Below are 13026 nucleotides of genomic sequence, written 5' to 3'. Positions count from 1 at the left end.
TTTACTACATTTTAATCAAAATTTAGTAAAAAAGGATAATCTAATCACTAACATTTAAGTTTAATGTGACTACCGAATTTTAGTTTAACTTTCATCAATAATTTAATTTTTTTTTTCTTGTTTGCCTGCGTTGAGTCTTCGTCGCTGCACGTGGACTTTTCTCTCGCTGTAGCGAGCGGGGGCTACTCTTGGTTGCGGCACGCAGGCTTCTCATTGCGGTGGCTTCTCTTGTTGCAGAGCACAGTCTCTAGGTGCGTGGGCTTCAGTAGTTGTGGCACGTGGGCTCAGTAGTTGTGGCTCGCGGGCTCTAGAGCGCAGGCTCAGTAGTTGTGGCACACGGGCTTAGTTGGTCCGCGGCATGTGGGATCCTCCCAGACCAGGGCTCAAACCCGTGTCCCCTGCATTGAATTTCAGTCTTTAAGATTTCACTAGTTTTTCCACTAATGTCCTTTTTCTGTTCCAGAATCATCCAATCCAAGTTGGTTTTTTTGTTTGTTTTTATTACAAACCTGCTGCTTATGACTATTCTTGTGCACATCTCCTAGTGCATATGAGCAAGTTTCTCTACCGTCAATCCCTGGATTGCTGGGGCATGGGACACATCACATCTTTTATTTTATTCAATATATTCAATTTGTACTCTACTGTGATTGTACCAAGTTTACCCATGACCAGTACTGTGAGTTCCCCTTGCTCTGCGTGATAGAAAAAAATGTAAAAATTTGCCAAACTGGTGGGTGTGACCTAATATCTGTGGTTTTAATTTGCATTAAAATCTTGCTACAATTAGGCCCCTTTCCCTATGTTTCCTCTTGTACGAAGTGCCTCTTCATATCTTTTATTTGTTCATTGGGCTGTCGCATTAACTTGTAGTCTTCTAAAATAATTTCTGAATGCTACTTCTTTGTGTTATGTGTTGCAAGGATCTTGTCTCTGTCCATAAAGTGATCAATGTTTGTCAAAGGACAGGAAAATGTCAGTTTCCTTCAGGAGCTTAAGTCCTGTTCTTTAAACTCTCATCTACCCATTGGCCAGGGTCCTCATTTCTTCCACCAAGAGATCACACTGCTGAAACTCAGTATTTTTTAGTGTTTGCTATATAAATGAAGAATCCCTCCTAAAACGAAGGCAGGTTTTTAATCCCTGTCTTTGCATAACCTACAAGGCCCTACATAATATGCCCCTAGTTTACGCTTTCCTTTACTCACATCGTTCTAACCACACTGGTCACTGCTGTTCAAATGGATCCCACCTCTTCCTGCCTCAGGGCCTTTGCACTTGCTCCTCCCCCAGATATTTTTATAGCTCCCTTCCTCATGGCTTTCCAGTCTCTGCTCAGTGTAACTTTGCCAGAGAGGCTTTTATTGACCTATATAAAATAGAATCCTCGGACAGTCTCTACCTTCTTTCCTTACATTTTTCAAAAAGGATAACCACATTGCATTCTAAATGTATTTGCCTGTCCCCCACTAAAGGTATGCTTGCTCTTCAGTACCAAAGCCGTTAGCCGCATTGGGCTATGGAGCCTTTGAAATGTGGCTGGTCTGAACTGAGATGTCCTGTAAATGTAAAATATACACCAGATTGTAAAGTCTCCCCCAAAGTAAATTATCTCATTAAAAATTTTTGTATTGATTACCTGTTGAAATAACATTTAGGGTTAAATTGTATTATTAAAGTTAATTTCACTTTTTTTTAACCTTTAAAAAATATGCCTACCAGGAAATGTAAAACTTTGTGACTGGCACTTGGGGCTTGTATTCTATCTCTACCAGACAGCGTTGCTCTAGAACATAAACCAGAGCAGGGATGTTTGACTCATATACTGCGGTATTTCAGAACAAAACGGAAACTCCATAAACAATATTTGTTGAATGAAGGAATCCAAAAGTGGAATGCCAGTCCTTTTCCTCTCCTCTCTGCTCTACCTACCCCAGGGATCAATTTTTTCAAACATCAAAACTTTATTGGGATAGAAGTTACATGAAAGTCACCCATTTGAAGTGTAAAATACAAGGATTTTTAGTAAAGTCACCACGTTGTGCGGCCATTGCTACAACCCACTTTCAGAATAGGTCCATCACCCCAATCAGATCCCCTCGAGTTTGTTTACTAGTCGATACCCATTCCCGCCCCCAGGCAACCACAAATCTGCTGTCTCCATAGGTTTTCAGTGCGCAATTTCTAAGGAATGAATTCCCCTTCGAAGTCGTTCCACGGTTCAGACTTCTTGGCCGATCAGCACGCCCCCACCTTCCACCCCGGGCCATTGCTCTTCCCGGTTTCCTTCTGTCCGGCAGCACAGCTCAGGACATAGCCGGACCCACAGGTGGCTCAGGGAGGGTTTGCTTAAAGAAAGGCGGAGCAGATCGCGTCCCGCTTTGTGCTTCTGCAGCCCCACATCTTCCCAACCCACTGCCAGGAAGGCCTCGGTGGCCCCTCGGGAGCACGGGGGACTGCCTCGCTCGGCCCCACGACAATGCGAGGGCGGCCCCTACTCTCAACCCCCTCCCCTGCATCGCGGGAGGCTGCAGCTCAGAGCGGCCCGCGGGGAGCCGCAGCTCCCCATGCTGCGTCCGAACGACGCTCTCAAGGAACAATGGCTGGAGCTGCCCGACTCTTTGCCTCGGTGTGTGGGTCGTGGGGGGCCGGCCCCTCCCCACGCAGCTCCTTTCCCGCTGCCCCTTCACACTCTCCCGCCTTCAACCGCCCTCCTTCCAAAATGGCGACCAACCGCCTCCTTTCCCGCCCGCCACTGGTCACCTGACCACGCCAAGACCCGCCCCCCGCTGGGCCCCGCCCCTCGGCGCCGGCCTAATAGCCTCAGAGCATGCGCGGACGGCCGGCACGCGCCGGAAGCTCGGGCGCCGCGAGGCGGCTAGCGGCCACGCACGCGCGCCTGCGCTGCGGGTGAGCGGGCAGCCCCAGGAGCGGGCCCGGCTGCGCGTGCGCGCCCGGCCGGCCGGCCGGCCGGCGGGCGGCGAAGGGGAGGCGGCGGCTGCCGGCAGGCCCGCAAGGCACGAGGCCCGGCGCGCGAGACCCCAGGGTCGGGTAAAACCCGGTTGCTGCTGCCCCTGCCCCCCCTCCCCTTCCTCCCTACCCCGTCCTTTCCCACCCCTTCCTCATTCTTCAACCCCTCCCCCCTTTTAAAATCGAATTCGTTTATATTTCTTCTTCAGGGGGGCCCAATCTCCCTTTCGAGGGGCGCAGCAGGCGCGGCGGGTGCCCCTCGCACCGCGTCACGCACCTTCTGCATCCCCGCAGCCCCTTCCCCCTTGGAGAAGACTCTCCTTAGAGGCCCGGGCCGACTTTTCTTTCCTATCCCGCCCCGCCCCCGAGGCCCCAACTGCCCCCTCACAGCTCCCCAGCTCGCGCCGCGGGCCCTACCCGACCTCCGCACTTTCTGCATCTTGGCCTTGCATTCGCCCTCTGCTTTCTAGGCCCCTGGTGCTAAAATCTCCTTTCCTTCTGAAGAGACCCCCTCCCTTTAGGGGACGCAGATTTGTTTCCTTTTAGGATCTTCCAGCAAAACCAAAGAGCCCTCCCAGACTCCTTGATTACGCCCCTCCCGCTCCTTTTTAGGAGCTTCCTCTAGCAAAGAAATTATTTTTTCTTTCCCAGATTTCTCCTGCATTGAGGATCACTTTCCAGCAAAAATTCTTTCTTCCCACCAAGAGTCCCCCTGTTTGGAAGATCTTTCCACTGATAACCAACCAGCTCAGTCCTTCCATTTTCTCTCTCGTCTAATACTTATTTTTCCAACCGCCTTCCCCAACTCTCCATCGAAAACCCCTTTTCCTCACCAGTTCCACCCCTATTAGGCTTCTCCCAGCAAAGCTCTCCAGGTTCCTTCCCAAGAGAGGAAAAATACGGAAAGAAAGAAGATAACTCCTCTAACGACAAAATCCCTTTTCCTACCTAGATCTCCCCGGTTCAGTATTGCTTTCTTCTTTCTTCCCCAAATTGCCAATCTCCCCCAGTTTTACACCTGTGCCCTTGCTTTGGCGACCCAAGTTCTGATTGCCCCTGCCTTTCCACCACCTGCTTTCAGGGCAAAAGAAGTTGGATGAGTGTCCCGAATTGATTATCCAGCATTCCAGGAGGAAATATCTAATGGTCTGTCACCTGAACCCCCTTCACTGTGCGACCTAAACTGGGCCCTCCTGTTCCCTCGAGGTTCTTTCATTCACTCGCACTTCTCCTGGTGAGTTTCCTCCCTTTGCATTTGTCTGAGGACATCCACTTTGTCAGATGGATTCCTTTCTTTCGCAGAAGGGTTTCTCATCAATGCAAGGGTCTCTGTACCAATGGTGAAACCATTAGAAGTTGCTGCTTTGGGAGGTCAGATGAGGGAAAGGGTTATTTCTCGTACATGTTGACTGCTCTGTAGGAATGCAGACATTTATTCGATTGGTGTATGTTTTATCATTTATTGCAAAGAAACCCTTTTTTCCCCTCTAGCTCAGCAACTTAGATACCTGCAGGGGATGGGCAGGTAAAGGCCCAGACTGGCAAACCTAAGATTGTGTTCCCCATCTAAGCGATGCCAGCCAGTGGAAATGGCCAAGTGGAAGTGTCGGGGCAGTGTTGCCAGAACTTTTACTTTCTTTTTTTTTTTTTCCAGAAGAAACCAGAACACTGTCTTTATGTGAAGCTTTTTGATCTTTAAATGTTGACAACCAATTTAATAAGTATTTAAAGACCTTTATTTAAATATTTAATATATTTATTAAAATTATTAAATTTTAAATTATTAAAGTATTTAAATATAAGTATTTAAAGACCTTATTAAAGGCCACACCAAGGTGTGGGAGCTTGCAAAACACGTTACTGGCCACCAGTTTGGAATTTTGGGTTTAGGTTAGACACATATACACACCTAGTTGGGCCCATGCGTCCGTGCTGGACTTTTTCTCTTCAGAGCAGCAGTTCTCAGACTTTTTTATCTGAGGACCCCTTTACACTTAAAAATTATTGAAGACCTCAGGGTATTTTTGTGCATGTGAACTGTATCTGCTGATATTTGCTGTATTAAAAGTTTAAACATAAATTTTTAAAAATTAATTCATTTAAAAATAGCAATAGTAAACCCATTATATATTAACATAATTGACATTTTAATTAAAAAACTATATTTCAGAAGATAAAAAATTTAGCAAGAATAGTGGCATCGTTTTGGGGGGTGCTGCGTTCGGTCTTTGTTGCTGTGCGCAGGCTTTTCTCTAGTTATGGTGAGCGGGGGCTGCTCTTCATTGCAGTGGCTTCTCTTGTTGCAGAGCACGGGCTCTAGGCACATGGACTTCAGTAGTTGTGGTTCACGGGTTTAGTTGCTCTGCAGCATGTGAGATCTTCCCGTACCAGGGCTCGAACCTGTGTCCCCTGCATTGTTAGGCGGATTCTTAACCACTGTGCCACCAGGGAAGTCCCGTTTTACATTTTTAGAGTGATCTGGAGTCTTATATCTGCTTCTGCATTCAGCCTTTTGAGATAAGTCCTGTAGCCCCTGGAAAGTTTCACTGAATGGGAAGGGCAGATAACATCTAAATATTGTTATGAAAATAATTTTGACCTCAGAGACTCCGTGAAAGACTCTCGAGGACCCCGGGGGTCCTCTCATTGTCCTCACTACGAAAATGTCTATTCTAGATTTTAACGATTGTCTGCATTTTCTGGTAGGAAGAGCTTGTGGAGTGAGAAACTTTGATGTCTCTTTTCCTCGTTTAGTTAATTCTATGTAAGAAGTCTCTCTGGCAAGTGCAGTCATAGCCTTCTGATTCCTCTATGTCGTTCTGTTTTCCAGCATAAGCTTTATATCTGCTTTTTAAATGAGCGATCAGAGGAAATGAGTGAAACTTACGGTTAAAATTATATATTGGTTCCATGGCTAGAGAAGGAGTTTTCCTTGGTTGTTCAACTGAAGAATGTAAGTGCAGAGTATAGGGCAGGAATCCCAGCGTCAAGCGTGGAATCACAGCAGAGTGAGTGGTTAAGGGTGAGGGCTTTGAAGTCAGACTTCCCAGGGTTGAATGCTAAGCTTGATTTGGGACAAGTTACTTAACTTGTGTGGACTTTATTCACCTCATCCATAAAATAGGGTCAATAATACAGTTTATGCCTCAAAGGGATGTTGTGGGAATTAAATGAAGTGATATATAAGTGATTGCAGTGATGCTTGAAACATGATAACGCTTTGGTAAATGTTTGCTGCTATTCTTAGTCTTATGATGGTGGTTATTATGGGGGCCAGGCCGGAAGGTAAGTGGGGACTGTGGGACCTGGAGGCCATTGCCCCATCCAGAGATGGCCGTTGTCCCTCACTCTATCCTATTATTACCTATCCGGGAATATCAAATCTAATCATTTTCAAGAGAAGCCAGAAAGTCATATCTCTAAGTGTAATCTCCCCATTAAAAAAAATGTTGGTGGCTGATCCAATTTTTATTTATTTTTTATTTTGGGGGTATTCAGGCAATCTTATCCAGTTTTTTTTTCTTTTCTTTTTTTTTTTTTTTGATCCAATTTTTAAAAACACTGTGTAGGTTAAACAAAAGAAGCCTGTAGTTTACAACAATGTTTGGAGTGGGAAAATAAGGAAAGAATTGGCATCGGCGGGGTAAAAGCTGCAAGTCTCTCCTACCTCCCAGCTCCCAACAACCTGATGTTACTGAGACATGATCACTGTCTCCCTGGTAACACTGATGCACAGAGAGGAAGAGAAGGTGGCTCTTGGTGGGGAGGGGGAGGTGGCAAAGCTGACACACCAACAGGTTAGGGCTGCTCAAAGAGGAAGAGAGGTGGCCCAATGGAATCCTGTCACTCATAAGGAAAGGGATGCTGAGAGCCTTCTTTGATCAGAGTGCTGTGACCAGCAAGATGCTATAAGAAGTATAGACACATAAGGTAGAGTCAAAGTCATCCTAGAGCTTATAGTCCGGGGGAAAATAGAAGAACCTGAAAGATAATTAAAATTTGAAGCCATTCAGGATGAGTGTTACATGGATTTTCAGACAAGTGCTTATCAGAGTTCAGAGGAGGGGGAAATAATCTCAGACTTAGTTATGTTGGGAGTATTCTCTGCAGTAGAGGGGGCGTTTCGGTCTTATTTGGAAGCGTTTCATTTGGTAAAGCCGAGTGAAGAGAAGGTGGTCAAGGGCAACGGCACAAATCCGTGTCATAAATTCAGATGTCTCGAGGGGCTGGGCAGGGCATATAGATGAGCGTTATGGCCAGGTGTGAGAGGTTAGGGAGTGGTGAGGACTGTGGCAAACTGGAGAGTGCATGCTGTGTCTAAAGGCAGCTGTGGCTTCTCAGCTCCAGCCAGTTGTTGCTTTGTGGACTCAGTGTTGACAGAGCATCAGATATTTTTCCCCAGGTTTTTAAATAGAATTTGGATAACCTTATTTTCAATGCAGTGTCCCAGGTGGTAGCCACAAGCCATTTGTAGCTAACTTAATTAAAATTCAATAAAATAAAGAACTTAGTCAGTTCTTGTCAGTTGCACTAGCTGCATTTCTAGCTGCTCATTAACTGCACGTGCTGAGTGGCTGTCATTGGACAATGCAGATTTAGAACATTTCCAGCAGCTCAGAAAGTTCTTTTGGACGGTGACACTCTGTCCAAAGAAACTCTGACAGATTTTTCAACTTGGTAACTAATTGAAAAATATTGAAATTTACTGCAGGCTGAGTAAAACATTTTTATAGAACAGGTAGATATTGAAATTGTTCTCTCCCTTCCCTCCAAACAAGGCCTCAGTAAATATTATTTACCTAATTTTGGATTTATGGCTGCGGTCTAGAATCTATGGTGGGTTACTTTCCCACGAGGTTGTAGCATTTCACAGGAGAATCTCTTTCTCCTCCTACCCCACCAGTCGTGGAATGATAGGCCTTTTTATTATTTTTATTTTTATTTATTTTATTTTATTATTTTGTAGTACGCAGGCCTCTCACCGCTGTGGCCTCTTCCGTTGTGGAGCACAGGGTCGGGACGCACAGGCTCAGTGGCCATGGCTCATGTGCCCAGCCGCTCCGTGGCATGTGGGATCCTCCCGGACTGGGGCACGAACCCGTGTCCCCTGCCTCGGCAGGCAGACTGTCAACCACTGTGCCACCAGGGAAGCCCCGATAGGCCTTTTTCAAAAGAAAAAAAAAATTTCTTTGGATCCTCAGTGTTGACTTAAACTGTTTTTTAAACAATTAAACAAGGCCTAAATGATGCTAGAATGAGGCACAAGTTCCTAAAGCTTACAGCTCTCATGCCACCATAAAGCCAGTCAATTTGCCAATCAAATAGAAACAAAGCAACCAAACTAATGTAACTCAAATTACAAACATTAATTTAATGAGAGGGCTGCTATTTTGCTGGAATTTAACGGCTTCCTTGAAACAAATACTTTGCAGACTGCCACACCGGGCCCTTTTGGGTTTAACAGGCCCTGTGGTATCTCAGATCTCCCATCCCTTTTTCAGTTTGAACTGCAGCAAAACCTCCACTTGTACCATGATGTCCACTGGCTTTAGTTGAGCCCAAAAGCATTATCATGAGCTCAGTCCACCTCTGTCCCCTTCTCATTAGCCTGCGGCAATTAAAGTAGTCCTAGTCAGCGTCAGTGGCATTAGTGCAATCACAAACAAAGCCCGGGCATTGAAACCAAATGGTCGTATTACTGGGTTACAAAGTGGTAATCCAGTAATCCAGATCTACAGATTTTCTTGTTTAGATTGTTCTCAAAACGAAAGCACAAAATTACAAAATTCTTGTAAAGAGTAGTTGGACGCTTGGGAATGTCTCCCGGGGACCAGAAACCCTGCCCTACAGGGAGTAGCGGGGAGCTCTGTGCATAGAAGGTGCTAAAACTTGTTGAATTGAATGTATCTGTTGACAGAACAAGAGCAAGTTCAGTACTGGTTGAGCGGGGGGGCGGGGGGGGTGTTGTTTTACTCTCTGGAAAAGGATGTAAATGTCAAAGCCCAGCCTTTGGACTTCTGGCGTGCCTGCCTGAGGTTGTAACCGGACCAGTTTGTTCTATGGACTGTAGGAGTATGTTGGAAGGAAGGCGATTTCGGCATTGGGGAAATCCCGAGACATAATCCTGTCTTCCACCCCGCCCCCACTGGCACCTTTTGTGTTTTCTAGTGTAATTGGTGCAGTGCGGTCTACAGATTAATTTATAGGGAGTCAGTATTGTGCAGCGGGTAAGAACACAAGCTCTAAAGTCAAGATACCTGGGTTTGGGCTTCCCTGGTGGCGCAGTGGTTGAGCGTCCGCCTGCCGATGCAGGGGACACGGGTTCGTGCCCCGGTCCGGGAAGATCCCACATGCCATGGAGTGGCTGGGCCCGTGAGCCATGGCCGCTGAGCCTGTGCGTCCAGAGCCTGTGCTCCGCAACGGGAGAGGCCACAACAGTGAGAGGCCCGCGTACCGCAAAAAAAAATATGTACAAAAAAAATAATAATCTGGGTTTAAGATCTGGTTCAACTACCTGTTAGTTGTGTGGCTGTGGACAAATGATTTACCCTCTCAGAGTCCCTTTTCTTCTCTGCAAAGTGGGAGTAATGATAGAACCGACCTCGGGGTCGTTGCGAGGGGTGAGTGAATTAAGGCCCGAAGAGCACTTGGTGTGCTGCCTGACCAGGAGAAAACGCTTACAGCTTTACTTTAGAAGACGTTGCTTTATGTTCCTTTTAAGTAATGCTTTATGTTTTATATTATTTGCTTGTTTTTATAGTCGGGAGGTGAAGGAGATGGGCTCTTTTCCCCTTGGAGTGCTGGGAACACTTTAGAGCAGCACTGTAGAAGAAACTTTGGAATTGGCAGAGAAATTCACTTTGCCTTAAAATATAAACTTCTGTCATCCACATTCCCTTGTCTGCAATTTAGAATTCCCAGAAGCTCTGAAAATGCTGAGGTGGCTCAGACCTCTTTGTGGCCACACCTGAACTCACATATTGCTCGTTCCTGTCTTTATTTATTCTGTTTACTCTGAGCTGTCAGGGTTTCAATGCAGAAAGAATGACTTGGTCACCAGGTGCTGCCCTGGACCCACTGGCGGTTACTTACAGTGTGGCGTATGCATTGATTTACCTTTCTGAATCCCTCAGATTGTGAATTCTGAAACTCACTTGGGTCCCGGAGTTCTGGTACAGGATTTCAGACCTGCACTGAACTTTAATTTGAGCCCCCTCAGTAGGCTACTTAACACAGACACACAGGTGGACACATAATGTGACACTCAGACGTTACACTTGCAGCTAGTCTATTCCATTGCAACATGAAAGGTTTAAAAACAGTCGAAACCTATGGCCTAGGAAACTAGCCCAAACTCCAGTTATTCTAGGATCCACTCGATTTATCAGTGAGTCGTCAAGCGTTTATTAAATGTCTCGCTATGGACAGAATTACGCGTGATAGCCCAGAATGGAAACAACCCGAATACTCATCAGCAGATGAATGGATGAAGAAAATGTGTTCTATCCACACAGTGGAATAGTGTTCATCCATAAAAGGGAATAAAGTGATGATATGTGCCCCAAGGGGGGGATCAAACTCGAAAATGCTATGCTTAGGGAAAGCAGCCAGACAGAAAAGGCTGCATATTGTTTGATGCCATTTATGTGAAATGGATGGCCCTCTCCATACTTTGCATACGTCATAACTTTTTGTTGAAAAACTGGACGTTTTGAATATTATAATATGGTACCTCTGGGAATCAGATTCTCCCCCGCACCTCCACCCCAGGCTTTGCTGTTGTCCAGTGTGGGTTCTAATTGTTTGTTCGTTTAGTGACTTCTCTAGGCTTTTTTTAGAAAGACTGTATTTTTTGTCACGCGTGGTCAGTGAAGTCTCTCTTCTGAGATTTGACAGAGATTTCCTTAAGTGTCCAAAGAGACATTTGACAGAGATTTCCTTAAATGTTCAAAGCAAAACAAACAAACCCCACATCAGACAACTCACAGTCTCTGCAGTTGACCTCTGGGTGAGTGTTGGGACAGGCCTTCAACATTCAGCAGGCAGCTTACAGCTTACATCGGGTCTTCATTGCTGTGCGCAGGCCTTCTCTAGTTGCGGCGAGCGGGGGCTACTCTTCATTGCGGTGCACGGGCTTCTCATTGCGGTGGCTTCTCTTGTTGCGGAGCGTGGGCTCCAGGCACGCGGGCTTCAGTAGTTGTGGCACGTGGGCTCAGTAGTTGTGGCGCACGGGCTTAGTTGCTCCGCGACGTGTGAGATCTTCCCGGACCAGGGATCGAACCCGTGTCCCCTGCAGCGGCAGGCGGACTCCTAACCACTGCGCCACCAGGGAAGTCCAATAGCTCTTTGCTTTTTATTGCTGGATAATATCCCATTATATGATGTACCGCAGTTCGTTTATCCATTCTTCTGTTGAGAGACATCTTGGTTGCTTCCAGTTTTTGGCAGTTATGAATAAAGCTGCTATAAACATTTGTATGGACATAAGTTTTCAGCTTATTGGGGTGGATACCTAGAAGTGCGATGGCTGGATGGTATGGTAAGGCCCTGTTTATGTTTAGCTTTGTAAGAAACTGCCAGTGTGGAGCCCTTTCAGAGCCCTTGTTCCCCAAAGCATCTCACTCTCCAGCTTTTCTCCCTGGCTTTCAGTGCTGTCTGTTGTCGGCCTCAGTTAATATCCTTTGCCCCAGGCTGCAGTGACTGGTTGACTGCCTTGAATGTTTTTGACAAATGCCTTCCCCATGGCCACTCTCTGCTCTGAGCAAATTCTGAGTTAGACACAACTCAGAAGGCAACTCCCAAAGGCAACACCTTTTCATTAGACCTTCAGCAGCTATTTGACAGGTCAGGACAGACAGCCTCAGTTCTTTGAGAACAAGGTCCTGTCTGCTGCCTCCCACACCAGGAACCCACAAGAGAAGGGGGGTGCTGTCTTCAGAATCACTGCTGAGCTGGAGAGTGGGGAAGCGGGGGTGGTTCATTCACCTTTCTCTTGATAAGTGTTTGCTTGGTTGCTGTAAACCTTACTATTTTCCACAGTTCAGACAAGGTAGATTGTTTTCACTGTTTCTAGGCTGGCATGGGTGGGAAGTTTTTCAATTAGTAATTCAAGCTTTTTACCCTTATAGGTCTTTTCAGATAGTCTGTTTCCTCGAGTCAGTTTTGGTAATTTCTATCTTTCTAGAAATCTGTCCGTTTTTCTCTGAGTTGCCTAATTTGTTGGCATGCAGTTGTTTATAGTATTCCTTTACAATCCTTTTAATTTTGTAAGATCATGAGTGATGTCCCTTCTTTAATTTCTGATTTTAATATTTTGACTCTTTTCTCCCTTTTTCTTTTTAGGATCAATTCTACTAGTTTACATGTTACATAGTTTATTCCTTTTGTCTGGCGGTTACGGTTAGATTCTTTGAGTGTGAATACTTAAAGTATGAAGTTAATCTTCATCTTTCTTTTTGTTTTTACTAAATGATTCAAAACCTGTGGTAGTGTTTGAGCCAAAGTCTACAAGGTACAGTCTTATGCCTTGTCTGGAAAAGTCTGTGTAGACTCTTGAATACTGGTTTTCCTGTGCATTGAGTTCTGCGCTGACTCCTGCCTTTCCTCAGTCTGCAGGTGGTGGTAGTCCTTGTCTTCTAGCCTCGTTTCTGTTGAGAAGTTGTAAATGCTCTGCCTGGTCTTCCTGGTAGTCTTTAGGGTTTTCTCTTGGTCTTTAGGGTTCTGCAGTTCTGCTTGTGTGTCGAGGAGTGAATTCATTTTTTTTTTTGTCCTGCTCTGGCCTTGCAGTGCTTGTTCATGATTAACCATATACCTTCAAGAATCATATCTTTAAGTCTGGAGCCCTGTGTTTCCGCAGTTCTGGAAATCCCTCCGCCATCCTGAGGTACCATGTCTTCTCCATCCTCTCCTCTTCCCTTTTAGGACCCCGTTTAGGCATATGTTGGGCTTTTGCATTTGCTTCTTCATTTGTATTTTCCATTTGTTTCTCTTTCTGCACTGAATTCTGGGGGAGAATTATCTTCAGATTGCTCTGCCCGTTCGTTATTTGTCTCTTCA

General features: G+C 45.8%; 1 pseudogene across 1 annotated transcript in view; it reads left to right on the top strand.

The window, feature by feature from the left end:
* The first annotated feature begins 3843 nt into the window (after window positions 1-3843).
* Window positions 3844-13026, top strand: part of LOC309794547 (zinc finger protein 541-like) — a 39952-nt pseudogene continuing 30769 nt past the window's right edge. The window contains exon 1 of the transcript in view: window positions 3844-4204. The product of the transcript in view is annotated as a zinc finger protein 541-like (transcript). The remainder of the gene's footprint in view (window positions 4205-13026) is intronic.

The sequence above is a fragment of the Mesoplodon mirus genome, assembly GCF_964341445.2.
Source record: "Mesoplodon mirus genome assembly, chromosome: 19".
In the NCBI taxonomy this organism is placed as follows: domain Eukaryota; kingdom Metazoa; phylum Chordata; class Mammalia; order Artiodactyla; family Ziphiidae; genus Mesoplodon; species Mesoplodon mirus.
The sequence above is the reverse complement of the archived record's forward strand: the minus strand, read 5'-3'. Positions and strand labels throughout refer to the sequence as shown.